This window comes from Hypanus sabinus, chromosome 7 (genome assembly GCF_030144855.1).
Source record: "Hypanus sabinus isolate sHypSab1 chromosome 7, sHypSab1.hap1, whole genome shotgun sequence".
Taxonomy (NCBI): domain Eukaryota; kingdom Metazoa; phylum Chordata; class Chondrichthyes; order Myliobatiformes; family Dasyatidae; genus Hypanus; species Hypanus sabinus.
This window is the reverse complement of record NC_082712.1, coordinates 42,826,567-42,851,545: the sequence shown is the minus strand read 5'-3', so window position 1 is coordinate 42,851,545 and position 24,979 is coordinate 42,826,567. Positions and strand designations below refer to the sequence as shown.

Below are 24,979 nucleotides of genomic sequence, written 5' to 3'. Positions count from 1 at the left end.
ATCTTTGCATCATCAATGGGGACAGGAGAGGTTCCAGAGGATTGGAGGGTTGCCGATGTTGTTCCCTTATTCAAGAAAGGGAGTAGAGAAAGCCCAGGAAATTATAGGCCAGTGACTCTTACTTCAGTGGTTGGTAAGCTGATGGAGCAGATCCTGAGAGGCAGGATTTATGAACATTTGGAGAGGTATAATATGATTAGTCAGCCTGGCTTTGTCAAGGGCTGGTCGTGCCTTATGAGCCTGTTTGAATTTTTTTGAGGATGTGACTAAACACATTGATGAAGGTAGAGCAGTAGATGTAGTGTATATGGATTTCAGCAAGGCATTTGATAAGGCACCACAAGCAAGGCTTATTGAGAAAGTAAGGAAGCATGGAATCCAAAGGGACATTGCTCCGTGAATCCAGAATTCGCTTGCCCACAGGAGGCAAAGAGGGGGTATAGACAGGTCATATTCTGCATGGAGGTTGGTGACCAGTTGTATACCTCAGGGATCTGTTCTGGGATCCTTGCGTTTTGTGATTTTTATAAATGACCTGGATGAGGAAGTGGAAGGATGGGTTAGTAAGTTTGCTGATGATCCAAAGGTTGGAGGTGTTGTGGATAGTGTGGAAGGCTGTCAAATGTTACAGCAGGACATTGATAGGATGCAAAACTGGGCTAAGAAGTGGCAGATGGAGTTCAACCCAGATAAGTGTGAAGTGGTTCATTTAAGTGGTCTAATATGATGGAAGAATATAGTATTAATGGTAAGACTCTTGGCAGTGTGGAGGATCAGAGGGATTTTGGGGTCCGAGTCCATAAGATGCTCAAAGCAGCTGTGCAAGTTGACCCTCTGGTTAAGAAGGCGAACGGTGTATTGGTCTTCATTAATCGTGGAATTGAATCTTGGAGCCAAGAGATAATGTTGCAGCTATATAGGACCCTGGTCAGACCCCACTTGGAGTACTGTGCTCAGTTCTGGTCGCCTCACTACAGGAAGGATGTGGAAACTGTAGAAAGGGTGCAGAGGAGATTTACAAGGATGTTGCCTGGATAGGGGAGCATGCCTTATGAGAATAAGTTGAGTGAATTTGGCCTTTTCTCCTTGGTGCGACAGAGGATGAGAGATGACCTGATAGAGGTGTATAAGATGGTGCGAGGCATTGATCGTGTGGATAGTCAGAGGCTTTTTCTCAGGGCTGAAATGGCTGCCAAAAGAGGGCACAGGTTTAAGGTGCTTGGGAGTAGGTACAGAGGAGATGTCAGGGGTAAGTTTTTTACAGAGAGAGAGAGAGTGGTGAGTGTGTAGAATGGGCTGCCAGCAACGGTGGTGGAGGCAGATATGATAGGGTCTTTTAAGAGACTTTTGGAGAAGTATATGGAGTTTAGAAAAATAGAGAGTATGGGTGACCTTAGTAATTTGTAAGGTAGGGACATGTTTGGCACAACTTTGTGGGCCGAAGGGCTTGTATTGTGCTGTAGGTTTTCTATGTTTCTATGCTATATTCCTGTGATGCTTCTGCAAGTAAGTTTTTCATTCCTGCTCTGCATACATGAGCAGGTGCATATAACAATAAACTCATCTTTGAGTTATTTTGAGTTAGTGTGACGATTTTGTCCAAGGCATTTGAATAACGAGAAAGTTTTTGTCATTAGTTTGGTAACAGAGGATTACTGTGTCATCCAACTACGAAGTACATGAGCTTGTGTTTTACTCTCTTATAGAGCTTTCTGTGACATTTTACAGCAAATCTTATCCCAATTAGCACACAATCACTGATTGCACAGCAAACAAGCATTGTTTATTAATTATTTTCAACTATCACATTTGATTTCTTTTTCAGTGAATGTAGATTGTTATTGGTAACTAAAACTAGGATTTCCCCATAATTTCTCCTTTTATAAGAAAGAATAATTTTTTTACTGAATGACAAGAAGCCCTGGCAATATGTAAGATAAGTTGTTGCCTTGTTTCTGATTAATAACAAGATTTAAACATGTGAGTGAAAGTTTGGATACTTTCACGTGAAGCTAGTGGTTGGAGAAGTGAATGAAACTGAAAATTAGGAGAAGGCTTGTCGAAAATTAAGTATCATAGTTGTTACATGTGTAACCGGGTGACTGTTGAATCTTATTCATTATCGTTAAAAGTGTACCTAGGTATCCATCTGGGTAATGCTAGAATAGTTGTCTGTGCCGTTAAGGGGAGACGGGGATGTCATTACACACGTGCGGGATAGTAGGGAGACCATTTTGTTCTCTGCTGCAAGAAGCTGGTGGGGCGTTGGAATCGAGTTTCCCCAGAGGTTCTGGGCTTGTTGAGGAAAGGTGAGCATTAATTTACAATATCCATGTGAATTCAGTTATGCTTGTTGGCGAATCGAGAATATCAGTAATTTGACATGTTCTACATGTGGATGCTTTAGATTTTCACGAGTGAAAGCATCAATGCTAGATCGCGTGGCTTGTGCAAAGTTCCTCACCAGCCAAGTAGGTCAGTCTTCCTGTAATTTAACTGCCAGGCAATATCCTGTAAAAGTTATGCTGCAGTGTACCTTTTGTCTAACTTTATAGTATCATGACTGTTTGTGTACGTAACAGCGTAACGTGAATGTTTAGTCTCTTTTAGGAAGTTAAGCATGTGTGTACTAAAAAGTAGTAGAAGTCTTAGATGAGATGTATTCGCTGCTATGTATAAGATACAGGGTTGGGGGGATTCTAATGTTGTTTGCATTGTGTTCCTTCAGAGTTGCTACTACCGTATTAGTACTGTATCAGTTTTGTGCAGTTTGCTCTATGTATTTTTATACTGCATACACAATCTGTCGACACACAAGTTTGTGGATCGAAGGTTAAATGGAGATTGTAACAGCAGGAACTGATTGTAAGGTCGTTCGTTCTGTTTTAAGACCCTCTTCTGGCACTTAAATATCTAATACAGATAAAGGAATTAAAACCCAAGAAAGTGTTCGTTGCCCTGAGTGTGTACTTTTCCCCAGGCTACAAAACATACATATCAGCATAACCACAGGACTTCTGGAGAAACTTGATCCTAACTATTGGCTGATCGTGCTATTGAACCCTCTGTCATTTACAGCAATTGGACCTCATCTGATGTGAATCTGAGTTCCTTTAGTTCCTTTATATGATTCAGAATCTTAGTGACCTTAGTATCAAAGTATCTCCAACTATCAGAGGCTTCTCATAGACACTTCTCTGTGTGCCAGTCAATACCACGTTTGTGAAAACCACAGCCTCCTCTTTGTTCATCAGCAATTTAAAACGGAGATATATCTTTTCAAGTATGAAGCTTTCTTTGCATGAAGTTTTGTTTCTTCACATTTATGCCAAGCCAAATTTCTTTGTACAGTACCCATTCTTTGTGAAATTACTGTTGTTGTGAAATGCGTGAAGGCAAAATGCAGGGTTTGTAGCTTGAAGGTTTCAGTACTGTAACACATATGTCCGTATGCCTCTATAAAATCAAAAACAAAATTAACTACCAATGTGTTGTCCCACAAATGAGGCCAATTCTGAGAAAGACTTCAACTGGGATCAATATTTTACCATATGTCCTCTGAATAGAAAAGAAAAATATCAATATGTTCTCTCTACATTTATATCACATACATGATAAAATCAGTACAGTTGTGATATCTTTGCACTTGCCAATGAAAATCAGTTTGCAAAATATCTTCAATGCATATCAATAATCTAAGGTCAGCACTATTACATGGGATTCTTTGGATCCATTCAATTAGGTCATGGCTAATCACTTTCAGAGAGGAAACAAACCCTTCCCCACTTTGGTCCAGTAGTTAATTCAACCAATACTGATTTAAATGTAAGTCAATAGAATATTGTTATGTTTGATTTAGTAAGTGTACATTTATGATTCTAAATGTAGTTTTGATATTATTTGCATTTCTAATAAAAGATTGTGAATGAGGTGCTGGGTTATAAAACACTGAAACAATTTCATCCTCTAGTAAACACAGAATTAAATGGAAAAAGCACATTAGTTGTTATTTTGAAAGGTCAGAATAGTTTGTAAAAATGCTGATAACAATTAAGTGAGCAGCCAACTGAGCAGGTGGAAACTTGGGATTCTGTGTGATGTAAACTCTCATTTCTATCAGGTTGTCTTGGTGATGGCAAAAGCATTCACAATGCATGAGCGTCAGAGTATTTCACAGTGAGGCAGCAGGACCAGTGGAGCCCTGCACAAGTACCATGACATCACTGTCACTGGGTTATCTTCAGTGTAATAAGACACGTTCTTTATAAAATCCCCATTATTTCCATTAGGCAGTATCGTTGAGTCTCACAGCAACAGGTCCTTCTGCCCTTCCGCCCAATTCTTCCATTTCAACCAAGATCTCTGTCTGAGTTAATTCCATATGCATGTGTTTGACCCACTTCCCTGTGTAACATCAGAGAGCCACACTGAGCTAATGGAAAGATATATCTGTATTTTCCACAGGAGTCAATTCCAAAAGTGTTGCCCATAATACTCATAGCACAGTGACAATTTTGTGTCATTCCTTATTCCTCAGCCGCCAGTATTTTTGGAAAATGGCCCATGCATTGGTAATTTAATTTGAATTTGATTTAAATCTTAATTCCATTCCACAACTTGAGGGAGTAAAGATTTTGCATTATGACTTTGTCATAATGTACAGACATGTGAATTTCTAAGTCTAATGGCTTGCAGAAAGAAGCTGTCCCATAGTCTGTTGGTCTGGCTTTAACGCTGTGGTACCTTTTGCCAGACAGAAGCAGCTGAAACAGTTGATACTTGGGGTGACTGGTGTGCCCAATGATCTTCCAGGACTTCTTTATGCACCTGCTTCTGTAAATGTCCTCAGTGGAGGGAAGTTCACAACCACAGGTGCACTGCGCTGTCCGTACCACTCTCTGCAGAGCCCAGCGATCAAGGCTGGTGCAGTTCCCGTACCAGGCGGTGATACAGCCAGTCAGGATGCTCTCTTTCTTTCTTTTTCAATCTTTTTATTGATTTTCATATATACACAAAAAAAATAACATAGTAATAAGTAAGTTGTGAATACAATAGACTTGAAATCACATTGATAATAAGATAACAATATCCTACTAAACATCAACAGAAAAGAATACCTTAATCAATCAAGTCCACATGATTATATGACAAAAAAACAAAAATAACCATTAAAAAAGAAAAAAAATATTAAAAATATGTGAAAAAAATATATATTAAAAAAAAATAAAACACTAAACTAAACTAACATGGGCAATAATAACAGTTTACAAGTGTATGATAGTGTCAAAGAACTCCGGAACTCCATACCTGAACATGAATAAGCAGAGAGAAGGTCTGGAAAAGGCCAAATTAATTCATATGAAAATGTCGAATAAACGGTCTCCAAGTTTCTTCAAATTTAATTGATGAGTCAAAAATAGTGCTTCTAATTTTTTCCAAACTCAAATAAGAAATAGTTTGAGAAAGCCATTGAAATGTGGTAGGAGGATTTACTTCTTTCCAATTTTGTAATATAGACCTTCTGGCCATTAATGTTACAAAAGCAATCATTCGTCTGATTGAAGGGGAAAACTGATTACCATCTTCATTTGGTATGCCAAAAATTGCAGTAATAGAATGAGGTTGTAAATCTATATTCCAAATTGAGGAAATAGTAGTAAATATGTCCTTCCAATAATTATGTAAAGTGGGACATGACCAGAACATATGGGTCAATGAGGCCACTTCTGAATGACATCTGTCACATTGAGGGTTAATATGAGAATAGAATCGAGCAAGTTTATCTTTAGACATATGAGCTCTATGTACAATTTTAAATTGTATTAAAGCATGTTTAGCACATATAGAAGAAGAATTAACCATTTGCAAAATTTTTTCCCATTTATCTGTTGATATGTTATATTGAAGTTCTTTTTCCCATTCTTGTTTAATTCTAACTGATATTTCTGGTTGTATCTTCATAATCATATTATAAATAAAAGCTACTAATCCCTTTTGACAAGGATTTAAGGTAAAAATCAAATCTGTAATGTCCACCAAAGTTGAATTAGGAAAAGATGGTAAAACTTTATGCAAGAAATTTCTAATTTGTAAATATCTGAAAAAATTAGATTTAGGTAATTCAAATTTGTTGGAAAGTTGATCAAATGACATCAAAGTATCTTCAAAAAAGAGATCACGAAAACATTTTATACCTTTCCTTTTCCATATGTTAAAAGCTTGATCTGTCCAGGAGGGTTTGAAAAAGAAATTAAATAAGATAGGGCTATCAAGAACAAAGTTTTTCAAACTAAAAAACTTACGAAATTGAAACCAAATTCGTAATGTATGTTTAATAACAGGATTAAATATTTGTTTATTAAATTTAACTAAATCCGCAGGAAGACAAGAACCAAGAACAGAGAATAGAGAATATCCCTTTACCTCATTACATTCCAAATTTACCCACTGTGGGCACAGTGGTGAATCCAAATCTAGTTTCCAATACAATAAATTACGAATATTATTTGCCCAATAATAAAATCTAAAATTGGGTAAAGCTAAACCACCATCTTTTTTTGATTTTTGTAATTGCTTTTTACTTAACCTAGGGTTTTTATTTTGCCACACAAATGAGGAAATTTTTGAATCAATGCTATCAAAAAAAGATTTAGGAATAAAAACTGGTAGGGCTTGAAATAAGTATAAAAATTTCGGTAAAATCATCATTTTAACAGCATTAATCCGACCAATTAATGATAAAAACAAAGGAGACCATCTTGTAGTAAGTTCATGAATTTGATGAAGCATAGGTAAAAAATTCAGTCTAAATAAATCTTTATATTTCTTGGTAATTTTTATACCTAGATAGGTAAAGTTATCAGTAACAACTTTAAATGGTATCCTATCACTCAATAAAGTTTGTGCATTTAAAGGAAATAATTCACTCTTATCTAAATTTAGTTTATAACCAGAAAAAGTACCAAATTGAACCAACAAGGATAAAATAGCAGGAATAGACCTATCAGGGTCAGAAATATATAACAACAAATCATCAGCATAAAGAGATAATTTGTATAACTTCTCATTACGGGTAATACCAAAAATATTAGGAGATTCATGAATAGCAATAGCTAAAGGTTCTAATGCAATATTAAATAATAAAGGACTTAAGGGACAGCCTTGTCTCGTACCACGAGATAATTGAAAAAAAGAGGATCTGTAGTTATTTGTAAAAACAGAAGCGACAGGTTTATGATATATTAATTTAATCCATGATATAAAGTTAGGACTAAAATTAAAATTTCTCAATGTATTAAATAAATATATCCATTCAACTCTATCAAAAGCTTTTTCAGCATCTAATGAAATAACACATTCTGGGATTGTGGGTGGTGAAGTATGAATTATATTAATCAATTTTCTAACATTAAAAAAGGAATACCGATTCCTCATAAAACCAGTTTGATCTTCTGAAATAATCTGAGATAGTACTTTTTCTAATCTAATAGCTAAAATTTTTGTAAGAATCTTAGAATCTACATTTAATAGTGATATAGGGCGATAAGATGTACATAAAGTAGGATCTTTATCTTTTTTAAGAATTAGAGAAATATTAGCTTCATAAAAAGATTGAGGTAATCTCTTCTTAGCAAACGCATCATTAAAAATTTCACATAACCAAAAAGAAAAAAAAGTTTTAAAAAATTCTACTATATAACCATCAGGACCAGGAGCTTTCCCTGAATTCATTGATGAGATAGCCTCTCCTATTTCCACCATAGAAATAGGAGCATCTAACAGGCTATGGTCTTCATCAGTCAGTCAGGATGCTCTCAAGGCTTCAAACTGGAAACTCCAAGGGAGAATGAGGAAGCAAGAAATACATGATCTGGTCAGCCGTCTTTAATCCAATACAACATTTGCATCTGTAATAAAAATATTGTCTAAGTTCAGTGTATAGAGCACAATGTGCAGAGGGTGAAGAGTAAGAAGGAAATGAAGAGGCTTAACTGATTGGGGCTTAAGCGGGCATCAACTGTGGTCATCAAGTTGCTTTAACACTATTCATGTTTGGTGTCATCGACACAGAAGGGATCAGAATCAGAATCAGGTTTATTATCACCGGTACGTGACAAGAAATTTGTTAACTTAGCAGCAGCAGTTCAATGCAAAACATAACCTAGCAGAGACAAAAAAGAATTTAAAAAAAATAATAATAAACAACTAAATCAATTATGTATATTGAATAGATTTTTAAAAAAACATGCAAAAACAGAAATACTGTATGTTAAAAAAAAAATGAGGTAGTGTCCAAAGATTCAACGCCCATTTAGGAATTGGATGACAGAGGGGAAGAAGCTGTTCCTGAATCGCTGAGTGTGTGCCTTCAGGCTTCTGTACCTCCTAACTGATGGTAGCAATGAGAAAAGGGCATGCCCTGGGTGCTGGAGGTCCTTAATAATGGAGGCTGCCTTTCTGAGACACTGCTCCCTAAAGATGTCCTGGGTACTTTGTAGGCTAGTACCCAAGATGGAGCTGACTAGATTTACGACCTTCTGCAGCTTCTTTTGGTCCTGTGCAGTAGCCCCCCCCATACCAGACAGAGATGCAGCCTGTCAGAATGCTCTCCATGGTACAAATATTGATGTTCTTGAGTGTATTTGTTGGCATATAAAGTATAGCCGCTGTCTTGCCTTCTTTATAACTATATCAATATGTTAGGACCAGGTTAGATCCTCCGTGATCTTGACACCCAGGAACTTGAAGCTGCTCAATCTCTCCACTTCTGATCCCTCTATGAGGATTGGTACGTGTTCCTTCGTCTTACCCTTCCTGAAGTCCACAATCAGCTCCTTCATCTTACCAAAGTTGAGTGCCAGGTTGCTGCTGCGGCACCACTCCACTAGTTGGCATATCTCACTCCTGTACGAGTTCTCATTACCACCTGAGATTCTACCAACAATGGTTGTATTGTCAGCAAATTTTTAGATGGTATTTACAGTCATGTGTATATAGAGAGTAGAGCAGTGGGCTAAGCTCACACCCCTGAGGTGCGCCAATGTTGGTTGTCAGCGAGGAGGCTATGTTATCATCAATCTGCACAGATTGTGGTCTTTCAGTTAGGAAACTGAGGATCCAATTGCAGAGGGAGGTACAGAAGCCCGGGTTCTACAACCTCTCAGCAGGATTGTGGAAATGATGCTATTAAATGCTGAGCTATAGTTGATGAACAGCATCCTGACATAGGTGTTTGTGTTGTCCAGGTGGTCTAAAGCTGTGTGGAGAACCATTGAGCTTGCATCTGCCATTGACCTATTGTGGTGATAGGCAAACTGCAATGGGTCCAGGTCCTTGCTGAGGCAGGAGTTCAGTCTAGTCCTGACCAACCTCTCAAAGCATTTCATCACTGTGAAGTGAGTGCTACTGGGCGATGGTCATTAAGGCAGCTCACATTATTCTTCTTAGGCACTGGTATAATTGTTGCCTTTTTGAAGCAAGTGGGAAATTCTGCCTGTAGCAGTAAGAGGTTGAAAATGTCCTTGTATACTCCCACTAGTTGGTTGGCAATGGTTTTCAGAGCCTTACCAGGTACTTTCCAGGCCTTACCAAGTGATGGTTAGACCAGTAGCATGTCCCCTGCAAAGGTAGTACTTATGGATGGTGTGTGTGTGTGTGTGTGTGTGTGTGTGTGTGTGTGTGTGTGTGTGTGTGTGTGCGTGTGTGTGTGCGTACGTACACAAATGTAGGTCTTGTCTCTTTGCTTGTGATGTGCCCCATCAAAAGCAGTCGGATTGAGCCAGCATCTCGGAGTACATTCGACGCAGAAGTTGTAGCTGATCAATGAGATGATAACTGAACTCTACTTTCCTATACTGACTCCACCTCCCTTCCTATTCCAAAGTCTCTGATTCAAGCTCAGGTGTACGTGGAGGAAGCGGACACCCTTCCTGTTGATGTAGACTGTTGATGAGAGCTCTAACAGGCTCATGAGTATAGATGATGTGTGCCTGCATTAACAGAGTTCACAGCATTCCTGACTTCCCAATGCCCAAGCTCCTCAACACAATGAAGAACAGATGGAATCATTGCTTTCCCAGTGGATTTGTGGTGACCTCTCTAATGTTCTATGTTCTAAGCAAGCAGGAGGGGATGGCACCGATCCACTTTAAACTCCATAGGGAGAGAAGACAAGCAGAAGGAGATGGCTGAAGGTTTCACACAGGAGAAAGTTCTGAGATGGAAACTTGAGAGCCTGGATATCGATCTTCAGACAGGACAGGTTCTGAAGACATGAAGAGAAAGATCTGTGCAGATGAGTAAGTCCCATCCTCCTGCCCAAAGTAGCCCATCATAGCTGTAACTGCACGTCCAGTAGTGCTGCCAGATGTGTCGCCACTGGGGCACCCTTTGATTGTGGAGTTGAACAACTAACTGAGGAAGTACAAACTTCCCTGTTGGATACAACATGCAACGTGAACTTTACAAGTGACCAAGCAGCCTGAAGCCAGTGCAGAGGTTGCCCAGTTGGGTCTCTCAATGTCCTTCAATTTAAATAGTGAGAGCTGAAAACATAACCAACTGCTTTTCTTTATTTTTCTGAAACTGAAATGTACCAAATGATGGAATAAAACAACAAATATCGTTGGCCTTAATTTAACAGAATTAAAATAAGGTCTGAATGAGCAGAAGGACTTGGACAGATTTGGAGAATGGGCAAAGAGTGACAGATGGAATATTGTGTATGGTCATGCACTTTGGAGTTTGGAAAAGCTGTAGACTATCCAAATCGAGAAATTGGTGGTGCAAATTAGACTGATTAACTCATGCTAATTTGAGTGTATTTCTATGTTACACTGTACACTGACTGTTCTATTTATTATAAATTACTATGATTGCACATTGTCCATTAAGACGAAGATGTAACATAAAGATTTTTACTCCTCATATATGTGAAAGATGTAAGAAATAAATTCAATTCAATTCAAAAGGGACTTGGGGGCGCAAGAATTGGATTCTTCAAGTGTTAACTTGCAGGTTGAGTCAGTAGTGAGGAGGGCAAATTCAACTATTGCATCCATTTCAAGAGGAATAGATATAAATGGAAGGATGTAATGTTGAGGCTTTATGAGGTATTGGGCAGATCAGTTTTAGGACCTATATCTAAGAAAGGATGTTTTGGTGTTGGAGAAGGTACAAAGAATGATCCTGGGAATGAAAGGGTTAACATATGAGTGTTTGATGGCTCTAGGCCTGTACTTACTGGACTTTAGAAGAATGAGGGGATGTAATTGAAATCTGCTGAATATTGAAAGGCCTAGATAGAGTGGGCGTGGAGAGGATGTTTCCAAAAGCGGGGGAGTCTAGGACCAAAGGGAACAGCTTCATAATTAAAAGATGTCCCTTTGAAACAGAGATGAGGAGGAATTTCCTTAGTCAGAGGATGGTGAATGTGTGAAATCCCTTGCCAAAGACAGCTATAGAGGCTATCACTGGGCATATTTAAAGTCAAGATTGATGGAACCTTGGTTAGTATTGGTGCCAAAGGTTTCAGGGAGAAATCAAGAGAATGGTGAGAGGGAAAATAACTCTGTCATGATGGAAAGGCAAAGCAGATTCAATGGGCTGAATGGCCCTATTTTAAGACTGTTTTATTCTCTTATGGATCAGTTAGAAAACCCTAGGCATGAGTCTTAGATTCATTTAATTTGTGACACGTCTGACAGTTTCTTATTCCTTTTGGGAAACTGTAGTCAAATTTTTTCTTGCATTTTCATTAGTTATTTCATAACTCTTCCTTCCTATATGCATAATAAAGGAACTATTGAGATTATTTTGTTTCCTTTCAACTCCCTGTTTTCCAGGCCTAACATTGTTGTTGTTCCATTCAGGAAAAGATTCAGACCTCAGACTGCAGTGACCAGGGTAGTTTATTGTAACCAGGTAAGGGTCACACGGTGACCAGGGCAGGATTACACATGACCAAAGGGAGCAGGAACGGATCATACACTGACCAGATGAGGGTTATATGGTGACCAGGGGAGGATGACACAGTTCAGGCCCAGGCCCAGGCCTAGTTTAGAATGATCAGAATACTGATGTTATTGCCATGACATTGATCCAACTAACACATTCAGTCTGAGTTTTCACAGCTGTTCACTGCTGGGACTGGACAGATATTTCAATATCCACCAATAGACTAAAGCGCAGCTCATCAGCACTGGTGAAATCAGTTAATTGGCACTGTTTTTAATATCCTGGGGACTCCTCCTCAGTGTTTTACGGCAGATTTTAGAGTACAGGAAAGATGGTGCCAATGCAACATAAACATATTTTATGGTAGTGCCAGTAGATCAGCAGACAGTGTCAGCTTTACCTACTCATTAATTAAATGAGGGCTGAAACCTGTAATAAAACTGTGATTTTTAGTAAGTGTACTTAAAGAACAGAAAGGAATGCTTCTACTCATTTTCAAGACATGTTCAAGTTAATGTATTCAATTTTTAATACAATTAATTCAGTTCAACATCAACAAAAGCTCTTTTTATCTTAAAAATATAATAAATTTGGACAGAGTGACATCTTTACAGGGTATTACATTGTTGTGCTTGAATCAAAATGACAGCCCAGATGGCATGAGGCAGTAAAGATGCTTTATAATCCTGATTCCATGGGTACTCACTTTAAACAGACATGCAGTGGAGAATTAATTTTCACTTTTGATATTGGCTCTGATCACTGAGGAGTCAAGGATATACTCGGCCATTTCCCTTTAAACTTCTACAAGCTATCTGTAATTAGTTCCCTCTTTAAGTCTGATTAAGATATGTGGCCGGGGATCTGTTGCTAAGAAACATTTAGGAAGAAACTCAACAAGTTTTATCGTGAGGCATGTCATTCAGCACTCAAGAAAGAAATAAAATAGCTTTAGTTACTTTTTAAAAAAGCTGTCATTGGTTAGAGACCGAGTCTGTTATATACTATATAAAAATACTGAAAGATCCGGAAATACTAAATTGCTATCAGTTTTTAAAGGCTGTTGTATGTAATTGATTTTTTGTCTTGGAGTTATGTAGCACATAGAACAGTACAGCACAGGATCAAGCTCTTTGCCCCACCAAGCCTGTGCCAAACAATTATACTAAAGCTCTTCTACCTATTCTCTATCCTTGCATATTCATGTGTCTATCCAAAGCCTCTTAAGCAGACCACTATCGTATCAGCTTTCATACCCACCCCTGGCAGCCACTCCAGGCACCTACTACTCTCTGTGTAAAAACCTTTCTCCGGGAATCTCCTTTAAACTTTCCCCTCTCACCCTAACTGCCTGTCCTCCAGTATTTGATATTATTACTCTGGGAAAATGATTCTTAAAAATTCTCACTATTTTATAAGTTTTTGTTCAATCCCTCCTCAGCCTCCAATGAAAACAGCCCAGGTTTGTCCAACCTTACCTTGTAGCTGTGGATCACTAAACCTAGTAGTGTCCTGGTACATCACTCTGCACCCTACCCAAAGCCTCTGCCTGTTTCCTTCCTGTATTGGGGTAACCAGAACTGCACACAATATTGCAATTGCAACCTAACCAAAGGTTTAAACAACTTTAACATGAATTCCTGACTCTTATACACAATGCCCTGACAAGTGAAGGTAAATAAGTATGTCATATGCCTTATTTACTTACCAGTTTATCCATTTACATGGCCTCTTTCAGAGAGCAAGTTAATCACTGTCCCACTAATTTTATTTTTATGCAGGAATGAAATGAAGAAAACTATCAGTTTGCAGCACCTTTCACTGTCTCAGGGTGAGTCAGGGTGTTCTATAATTAATACATTAATTTTGGAGAGTGTTTTGACTGATATTTTAGCAATTGTGTTTGCTAATTCATGCTCACTTCACTTACAGGCAGCAAAGTGATGACCTGTTGATAGGATATTGCTCGAGGATGAGTAATGCACAGGTGAGATTGCCCTTTGGAGCATATGATCAAGGCCTTGTGAAGCTTCTTCTCAAACTCCCTGCTTTAATTCAGTTGCTCAGACAGGCTTCTCCTGAATAACTCTGAAGACAGCCTGCCAAGTGCCGTAAAAAAATCTCCTGTTGCATAGGGTCCACATGGTTCGCAGGCTATGCACAGGTAGAGAAAACCCAAAACTTGCATACGACTGAGTGTCACCATGGGTCAACGCAAGAGACATGCAGAGGATCCAGAGCAAAAACTGCAGAATTTACACTTTATAATTCATTGAAATTAATAGTTATAGTGTACAACAACGGGGCAGTACACAGGCCAACTGTACAGAATGCGCATGTGTGTTTACCTTTGAGTAAGCATTTATGTATATTATACGTACTATTAACCAAATTATACCAATTATGCAGATAGGTAGTTACTTTACTTCAATAATCAATATATACTGAGTCTTTGATTCATATAAGCATGGAAACAGGTCCTACAGCCCAACCGGTCCATGCTGGCCACAATACTCATTTTAAAAATAAGGTGCATTCTATTTAATTGGGGCACCTCAGCACCACTTCAACCACCCAATTAAGCAGCTGCTCCAATTAGCCAAAGTTTCATGCAAGTAGATAAAAAGATATGCAAAGATCAACGAACAATACAGTACAGGCCATTCGGCCCACAATGTTGTGCTGACCCTTAAACCCTGCCTCCCACATAACCACCACATTAAATTCTTCCATATACCTGTCTAGTAGTCTCTTAAATTTCACTAGTGTATCTGCCTCCACCACAGACTCAGGCAGAGCGTTCCACACATCAACCACTCTCTGAGTAAAAAAGCTTCCTCTAATATCCCCCTTGAACTTTCCTCCCTTACCTTAAAGCCATGTCCTCTTGTACTGAGCAGTGGTGCCCTGGGGAAGAGGCGCTGGCTGTCCACTCTATCTATTCCTCTTAATATCTTGTATACCTCTATCATGTCTCCTCTCATCCTCCTTCTCTCCAGAGAGTAAAGCCCTAGCTCCCTTAATCTCTGATCATAATCCATACTCTCTAAACCAGGCAGCATCCTGGTAAATCTCCTCTGTACCCTTTCCAATGCTTCCACATCCTTCCTATAGTGAGGCAACTAGAACTGGACACAGTACTCCAAGTGTGGCCCAACCAGAGTTTTATAGAGCTGCATCATTACCCTGTAACTCTTAAACTCTATCCCTCGACTTAAGAAAGCTAACACTCCATAAGCTTTCTTAACTACCCTATCTACCTGTGAGGCAACTTTCAGGGATCTGTGGACATGTACCCCCAGATCCCTCTGCTCCTCCACACTCCCAAGTATCCTGCCATTTACTGTGTACTCTACATGGAGATCATCCTTCCAAAGCATACCACCTCCCACTTCTCCGGGTTGAACTCCATCTGCCACTTCTCAGCTCACTTCTGCATCCTATCAATGTCTCTCTGCAATCTTTTTCAATCTTTTTATTGAGTTTCATATACAAAAAAAAACATAACATAATATTGAATAGGTTATAAATACACTAGGCTTGAAGTTAAATTAGTAATAAGATATCAATATCTTATTGAGATATCAACAAAGAACATAATAAAATAATCAATCAAACCTGTATTAATTGTATATGAAAAAGGATAATCACAAAAAGAGAAAAAAAATGCAAGAAAAAATATATATTAAAATAAAGCAATAAACCTAAACTAACATGGGCAATAATAATAGTTTATATATACATGATAGTGTCAAGAACTCCGGAACAAACCAGAACAAGGATAGAAAGAGAAAAGATCCGGAAGAGGTCAAATTAACTCATATGAAAATGTCGAATAAACGGTCCCCAAGTTTCTTCAAATTTAATTGATGGGTCAAAAATAGTACTTCTAATTTTTTCTAAGCTCAAACAAGAAATAGTTTGGGAGAACCACTGAAACGTGGTAGGAGGATTTACTTCTTTCCAATTTTGTAATATAGACCTTCTAGTCATTAGAGTTGCAAAGGCGATCATTCGTCTAATTGAAGGGGAAAATTGACTACCATCCTCAATTGGTATACCAAAAATTGCAGTGATAAAATGGGGTTGTAAATCAATATTCCAAACTGAGGAAATGATAGCAAATATATCCTTCCAATAGTTATGTAAGGTGGGACATGACCAAAACATGTGGGTCAATGAAGCAACTTCTGAGTGACATCTGTCACATTGAGGGTTAATATGGGAGTAGAATCGAGCAAGCTTATCTTTAGACATGTGGGCTCTATGTACCACCTTAAATTGTATTAAAGCATGTTTAGCACATATAGAAGAAGAGTTAACCGTTTGTAAAAATTTTTCCCATTTTTCTGTTGATATAGTATATTGAAGCTCTTTTTCCCACTCTTGTTTAATTCTGCCTGACATTTCTGGTTGTATCTTCATGATCATATTATAAATAAGAGCCACTAAACCCTTCTGACAAGGATTCAAGGTAAAAATTATATCTAAAAAATCCATCGGAGTTGAATTGGGAAAGGATGGTAAAAGTTTATATAAAAAGTTTCTGATTTGTAAATATCTAAGTTTTAGGTAACTTAAATTTGTTAGAAAGTTGGTCAAAAGACATCAGACTACCTTCAAAAAAAAGATCACGAAAGCATGTTATACCTTTCCTTTTCCATACGCTAAAGGCTTGATCTATTAAGGAGGGTTTAAAAAAAAGTTAAATAAGATAGGGCTATCAAGAACAAAATTTCTCAGAGTGAAAAACTTACGAAATTGAAACCAAATTCGTAATGTGTGTTTGACGATAGGGTTAGATGTCTGTTTATTGAACTTGACTAAATCAATGGGAAGAGAAGAACCAAGAACGGAGAATAAAGAGTATCCTCGTGCATCATTACATTCCAAATTTACCCACTGTAGGCATAATGGTGAATCCAAATCTTGTTTCCAGTATATTAAGTTCCGAATATTATTTGCCCAATAGTAAAATCTAAAGTTAGGTAAAGCTAAACCACCATCTTTTTTAGGTTTCTGTAACTGTTTTTTACTTAACCTAGGGTTTTCATTTTGCCACACAAATGAGGAAATTTTTGAATCTACGTTGTCAAAAAAAGATTTAGGAATAAAAATTGGTAAAGCTTGAAATAAATATAAAAATTTCGGTAAAACCATCATTTTAATAGCATTAATCCGACCAACCAATGATAAGGATAAGGGAGACCATCTAGTAGTAAGTTGTTGAATTTGATGAAGCAAAGGTAAAAAATTCAATCTGAATTAATCTTTATGTTTCTTGGTAATTTTTATACCTAATTAAGTGAAGTTATCAGTAACAACTTTAAATGGTACCCTGTTATTCAGTAAAGTTTGCTCATTTAAAGGGAATAATTCACTCTTATTCAAATTTAATTTATAACCAGAAAAGCTACCAAACTGAACCAACAAGGATAGAATAGCGGGAATAGACCTATCAGGATTAGAAATATATAACAACAAGTCATCAGCATATAGTGATAACTTATATAACTTCTCATTACGGGTAATACCAAAAATATTAGGTGATTCATTAATAGCAATGGCTAAAGGTTCTAATGCAATATTAAATAATAAAGGACTTAAAGGACAACCTTGTCTCGTACCGCGAGATAATTGAAAAAAAGAGGATCTATGATTATTTGTAAGAACAGAAGCAACAGGTTTATAATATATTAGTTTAATCCATGATATAAACTTAGAACTAAAATTAAAATTTTTTAACGCATTAAATAAATATGTCCATTCAACTCCATCAAAAGCTTTTTCAGCATCTAATGAAATGACACATTCTGGGGTTTTGGGTGAAGAGGTATAAATTATATTAATCAATTTTCTAACATTGGAAAAGGTGTACCGGTTCTTAATAAACCCAGTTTGATCTTCTGAAATAATCTGTGACAGTATCTTTTCTAACCTAATAGCTAAGATTTTTGTAAGAATCTTAGAATCTACATTTAATAGCGATATAGGGCGATAGGATGCACATAAGGTAGGATCCTTATCTTTTTTAAGAATTAGAGAGATAGTAACCTCATAAAAAGACTGAGGTAATCTCTTCTTAGTAAATGCATCATTGAAAATTTCACATAACCATGGGGAAAGCAAAGAAGAAAAAGTTTTTAAAAATTCCATAATATAACCATCAGGACCAGGGGCTTTCCCTGAATTCATTGGTGAAATAGCCTCTCCTACTTCAGCCATAGAAATAGGAGCATCAAACAAACTCCGATCTTCATCTGTCAGTTTGGGAATATTCAAATTATTAAAAAAATCATCCATCATGGACAGATCGCCATCAGATTCTGATTGATATAAAGATTTATAAAAATCTTGGAAAGTTTTATTAATTTCTTTATGATCAGTAGTCAAATTACCATCTTGTTTATGAATTTTGATAATTTGTCGCTTAGTCGAAATAGCTTTTAATTGGTTAGCTAATAATTTACCAGTTCGATCACTATGAATATAAAATTGAGCCCTGGTCTTAATTAATTGATTCTCAATTGAAGAAGATAATAATATGCTATGTTCCATTTGAAGCTAAACTCTCTTCTTATAAAGTTCTTTGGTAGGAGTCACGGAATAAATCTTATCAATTTCTTTAATTTTATCCACCAACATAGCTATATCAAGATACCTTTGTCTTCTTTTACCAGCGGAATATGAGATAATTTGTCCGCGGATAAAAGCCTTAAAAGAATCCCAGAGTATTCCTCTGTCAATCTCTTCGATATAATTTGTTGAAAAAAACAAGTCAATTTGCTGTTCTATGAAGGTGATAAATTCTGGATCTTGAAGCAAAGTAGCATTGAGTCTCCAAGATCTAGTGTTAATGGAGGAATCCGATACCTTAATAGACAACTTCAAAGGAGCATGATCCGAAATGGCAATAGAATCATATTTACAATCGATAACGTCTGTTAATAAATGGTGATCAATAAGAAAATAATCAATTCTAGAATAACTATGATATACATGTGCAAAAAACGAAAATTCTTTATCTTTAGGATTCAAAAAACGCCATATTTCAGTAATTCCTGAATCAACCATAAAGGAATTAATAAGTGAGGCTGATCTATTGGGAAGAGTTCGAATAGGTTTAGATCTATCCATCAAAGGACTTAAACAACAATTGAAATCTCCACCCATTATCAACATATGTTCATTTAAATTAGGAAGGGAAGTAAATAAATGTTTAAAAAAATTCCGGGCAGTCAAAGTTTGGAGCATAAGTATTAACTAAAGCCACTTTTCGATTAAAAAGTGAACCAGCAATCAACAAAAATCTGCCCTGTGGGTCAGAGATAGTTTCATGATGTGTGAACGAAATTGAAGAGTCTATAAAAATAGACACACCCCTAATTTTGGCAGTAAAATTTGAGTGAAATTGTTGGTCCTTCTAGAACCTAAAAAAGCGTTGATTATCCTCCCTCCTAATATGGGTCTCCTGTACGAAAATAATATTAGCATTTAGTCTATGGAATACTTTAAATATTTTTTTTACATTTAATCGGATGGTTTAAACCATTAGTATTCCAGGAGATAAAATTAATAGCCTTATCCATCATGCCAATATTAATTGTATATATCATAAAAGGTTAAAAAGACACATAACCCATAACTCAGGAAGAAGGGGAAATGATTCAGGAGCAACCGGAGGACATGACACTTCAACAATATTAATAATTTAAAGTCGGCCCATAAACTAAAAGCAAAAAAATAAAAAGCAAAAGCATGAAAAAAGACCCCTACCCCCTCCCCCAAACTCTCGAAAAAAAGCCAAGCGGCAGGCGCACAAACTAATACTAATATTACCCCCATATCAAGATGGCAACTCCATGAAAAGGTAAGAAGAGACTATACAACAACCAGGTTTAGATGAAGGGTTGATAAAAAAAAGATATATCAATCAAAAAGAGAAAAAAACCATTAATAAAAAAAAGAATAAACATTAGAGTTTAAAAAAAAATGTAATATGCCTTTAAGAAAAATCCCATATTCAAATACAAGTAGATGACATGTTACAAAGGCAAAGACTTATGGGAAGAAGAAACAGCATTTTGAAAAAACCATATTACAAAATATAAATGTAAATTCACCAATCGATCAAAAAAAAAGTTTAAAAAAGTCATCAATATAGAATAGAAAAAGGATTCAATAATCACTACAATACAAAAAAGGTCTAAAAATCCAAAAAAGTAAATCGTATCAACCCATATGATTAAATACGAAAAGATTTGATTAAAGGGTGATTATAGTTTAAAACATGAAGAGCGCCTAAAAGGCAGATGTCTACGTCGCCATCTTGAAACTCCGCCCCCCTCTGCAATCTTTGACAATCCTTAACACTATCCACAACACCACCAACTTTGTGTCATCTGCAAACTTGCCAACCCACCCTTCCACCCCCACATCCAGGTCATTAATAAAAATCACGAAAAGTAGAGGTCCCAGAACAGATCCTTGTGGGAAACCACTAGTCACAACCCTCCAATCTGAATGTACTCCCTCCACCATGATCCTCTGCTTTCTGCAGACAAGCCAATTCTGAATCCACCTGGCCAAACTTCCCTGGATCCCATGCCTTCCGACTTTCTGAATAAACCTGCCATGTGGTACCTTGTCAAATGCCTTACCAAAATCCATGTAGCTCACATCCACTACACTACCCTCATCTATATGCCTGGTCACCTCCTCAAAGAACTCTATCAGGCTTGTTAGACACGAGCTGCCCTTCAAAAAGCCATGCTGACTGTCCCTGATCAGACCATGATTCTCTAAATGCCATAGATTCTATCTCTAAGAATCTTTTCCAACAGCTTTCCCACCACAGATGTAAGGCTCACTGGTCTATAATTACCCGGACTATCCCTACTACCTTTTTTGAACAAGGGGACAACATTCGCTTCCCTCCAATCCTCCAGTACCATTCCCGTGGACAATGAGGACATAAAGATCCTAGCCAGAGGTTCAGCAATCTCTTCCCTTGCCTTGTGGAGTAGACTGGGGAATATTCCGTCAGGCCCCGGGGACTTATCTGTCCTAATGTATTTTAACAACTCCAACACCTCCTCTCCCTTAATATCAACATGCTCCAGAACATCAACCTCACTCATATTGTCCTCACCTTCATCAAGTTCCCTCTCATTGGTGAATGCCGAAGAGAAGTATTCATTGAGGACCTCGCTCACTTCCACAGCCTCCAGGCACATCTTCCCACCTTTATCGCTAATTGGTCCTATCTTCACTCCTGTCAACCTTTTGTTCTTCACATAATTGAAGAATGCCTTGGGGTTTTCCTTTACCCTACTCGCCAAGGCCTTCTCATGCCCCCTTCTTGCTCTCCTCAGCCACTTCTTAAGCTCCTTTCTTGCTACCCTATATTCCTCAATAGACTCATCTGATCCTTGCTTCCTAAACCTCACGTATGCTGCCTTCTTCCATCTGACTAGATTCTCCAACCCACTTGTCACCAGTGGTTCCTTCACCCTACCATTCTTTATCTTCCTCACTGGGACAAACTTATCCCTAACATCCTGCAAGAGATCCTTAAACATCAACCACGTGTCCATAGTACATTTCCCTGCAAAAACATCATCCCAATTCACACCCCCAAGTTCTAGCCTTATAGCCTCATAATTTGCCCTTCCCCAATTAAAAATTTTCCTTTCCTTTCTGATTCTATCCTTTTCTATGATCATGTTAAAGGCCAGGGACCGGTGGTCACTGTCCCCCAGATGCTCACCCACTGAGAGATCTGTGACCTGACCCGGTTCGTTACCTAATACTAGATCTAGTATGGCATTCCTCCTAGTCAACCTGTCAACGTACTGTGACAGGAATCTGTCCTGGATGCGCTTGACAAACTCTGCCCCGTCTAAACCTTTGGAACTGATCAGGTGCCAATAATATTAGGGAAGTTAAAGTCACCCATGATAACAACCCTGTTATTTTTGAACCTGTCCAAAATCTGCCTCCCAATCTGCTCCTCCGTATCTCTGCTGCTACCAGGGGGTCTATAGAACACTCCCAATAGAGTAATTTCTCCCTTCGTGTTCCTGACTTCTACCCATACTGACTCAAAAAGGATCCTACTACATTACCCAGCCTTTCTGTAGCTGTAATAGTATCCCTGACCAGTAATGCCACCCCTCCTCCCCCTTTCCCCCCTCTCTATCCCTTTTAAAGCACTGAAATCCAGGAATATTGAGAATCCATTTCAGCCCTGGTGCCAGCCAAGTCTCTGTAATGGCCACTATATCATAATTCCATGTATGTATCCAAGCTTTCAGTTCATCACCTTTGTTCCTGATGCTTCTTGCATTGAAGTACACACACCTTAGCCCTTTTTCCTTACTACCTTTACACCCTTTATTCTGTTTCTCTTTCCCCAAAGCCTCTTTATATGCTAGATCTGGCTTTATTCCATACAGCTCTCGCATGACCTTTATCCTGCACCACCTCACTATCTGCACTCTGGTTCCTCCCCCCCCCCCCACCGCAAATCTAGTTTAAACCCCCGGGAGCAACACAAGCAAACCTTCCTGCAAGGATGTTAGTTCCTTTCCAGTTCAGGTGCAACCCGTCCCGTCGGAACAGGTCCCACTTTTCCTGGAACAAGGCCCAATTGTCCAGAAACATGAAGCCCCCCCCCCCCCCCGCACCAACTCCTTAGCCATGTATTTAGCTGCATTATCTTCCTATTTCTGGCCTCACTAGCACCTGGCACAGGTAGCAATCCTGAGGTTGTAACCCTGGAGGTCCTGTCCTTCAACTTTGCACCTAACTCCCTAAATTCTCTTTGCAAGACCTCCTCCTTCTTCCTATCCACGTCATTGGTCCTTACATGGACCACTACATCTGACTGCTCACCCTCCCTCCTGAGAATACTGAGAACTTGATCCAAGATATTGCAGACCCTGGCACCAGAGAGGCAACAGACCATCCAGAATTCTCGATCTCTTCCACAGAACCTCTTATCTGTCCCCCTAACTATCGAATCCCCTATCACTACTGCTCTCCTCTTTTCCCCCCTTCCCTTCTTAGCTGAGGGTCCAGTCTCAGTGCCAGAGACGCAACCACTGCAACTTATCTCTGGTAAGTCGTCCCCATCAACAGTATCCAAAACGGTATACTTATTGATGGGAACAGCCACAGGGATGCTCTGCTCATTCTGTCTAATCCCCTTCCCTTTCCTGACAGTCAGCCAGCTACCTGTCTCCTGACTCTTAGGGGTGACTATCTCCCTGCAACTCCTGTTTATTTCTGCCTCTGCCTCCCGAATGATCCGAAGTTCATCCAGCTCCAGTTCCCTAACTCGGTTTGTCAGGAGCTGCAGCTGGATGCACCTTTTGCAGGTGTAGTCTTCAGGGACAATTGTGCTCGCTCTGACTTCCCACATACTGCAGAGTACTCAACTGCCCTAACTGCTGCCTCCATTACCTACTTCGAAACTAATTAGATTAATTAAAGGAGCTTACCTGACCTTACCTGAATGGTGCAAGCTCGTCCTCAGCCTCTGCTCGCCGAAGCCTCTCGAGCCAAAGCCTTCCTACTCTGTCTCCCTCTGCTCTGTCACCCGGTCCTCTGACACCCACTCTGTTAATCTGTTTGCTTTTTAAACTCTCCCGCTGATCTCAGAGGCTGATCTTCACGCGCTTGCGCAGTCGTGCCCCGTTCAAACTGCCGAAGAAATCTAAAAAAAGACAAAACTATAATATAATATAAAAGGAATATAAAAAAAGACAAACTACTATTTAACTGAGTAACAAATTATGTATTTAAATGAAATAAAGGACAATATAGAATCCTGCCAATGTTGCTACAGTGTTGTAAAACTGTGTGTCAGTTCATAATATTTTTCAACAGAGGGAATTCATCCAGTATATGCTGTCATGTATGCGGTGTCCAGGGAGGGGCAGCACCTCTGATGAAGGGGCTTGTCATATCCATTCCAGGGCAACACACACACCTTTGGTCCCCACCAGACTATCAGTGCTCCTTTGTGGCTCCAAGTAGCTGTTTGCATGCCACCGCAGCCACACCACGATACATCACTTCGACAGATGAGCTAAACCAGGTGAGAGTAGCTGGCAGGTGTACACTTCATCAAAATAGGGATATGCCTGTCCTGGCATGTGAAATCAGCTCCAGCAGACTAGGCGGACAAGATCAACAGCGAGATCAAAAGACTAAGAAAACGGTTCTGCAAAGCTTTGTGGGGAGCGAAGGGCATGAAAAAGCATAAAAGTCACTGCAGCTGAGAATGACCCCAGTTTGTGACTCTTCATATCACTGGACCTGGACTTCTGAGGTCGAGAGATTGGAACTGTTTGCTTTAAAAACTCTTCTGCACAGATTTCATTGTCATTGTCACACACAATGGACAATACGTTCTTTTGAATGTAAATGAATAAAATTAGCACAGACAAGTAGTGCAGATAATGGGCTGCCTTCATACAATGCTATGGATGATTGCATCCTCCAAATCTTCATTTTCATTGTAACATTAACATGAATGTCGATAACTTCAAATTCATCCTAATTCTTAACTAGTTGAAGTAGTGAAGTAATTTCATTTTCACTCCCAGCCATTTCATGCATCACCAAGCCTGAACCACAGTGAGTAAATCATTTCTGAATTGTCTTACTGCTTATTTCTCATGAAGTTTCAGTGACAAGAAAATCACTGCTTTTTGAACAGAAGCACACACAAGTGAACATATTTAAAAACTATTCACTCTAAGCATGGTGTCGTGTCTAACAGCCAAACAAGTGGACACCTCTGACACTAGTTACAAACTGTTCAGCACGTCTCCTGCCCCAGTTAAGTAGCATAGAATCCCAAATAAGTGAAGGGAACCCGGCTATTTTCTCAATTACATTTTTGCTTTCTGAGTGCTGCCCAAATAAGCAGCTGCCAGGATTAACCAATTGATCCACTGCATTCACAATCAAAAACAGAAACTTGTATAAAATAATCCTTGTAAATCCTTGTGCT

General features: G+C 38.5%; 1 long non-coding RNA gene across 2 annotated transcripts in view; it reads right to left on the bottom strand.

Annotated features, from left to right (window-relative positions):
* Positions 1-1,625: 1,625 nt before the first annotated feature.
* Positions 1,626-24,979, bottom strand: part of LOC132396756 (uncharacterized) — a 103,554-nt gene continuing 80,200 nt past the window's right edge. The window contains exons 2-3 of one of the 2 annotated variants that reach the window (XR_009513102.1): positions 23,460-23,674; positions 1,626-4,987 (exon numbers count right to left, since the gene is read on the bottom strand). This is a non-coding gene — a long non-coding RNA (uncharacterized LOC132396756). The remainder of the gene's footprint in view (positions 4,988-23,459; positions 23,675-24,979) is intronic. The other variant, XR_009513101.1, reaches the window with a different exon arrangement.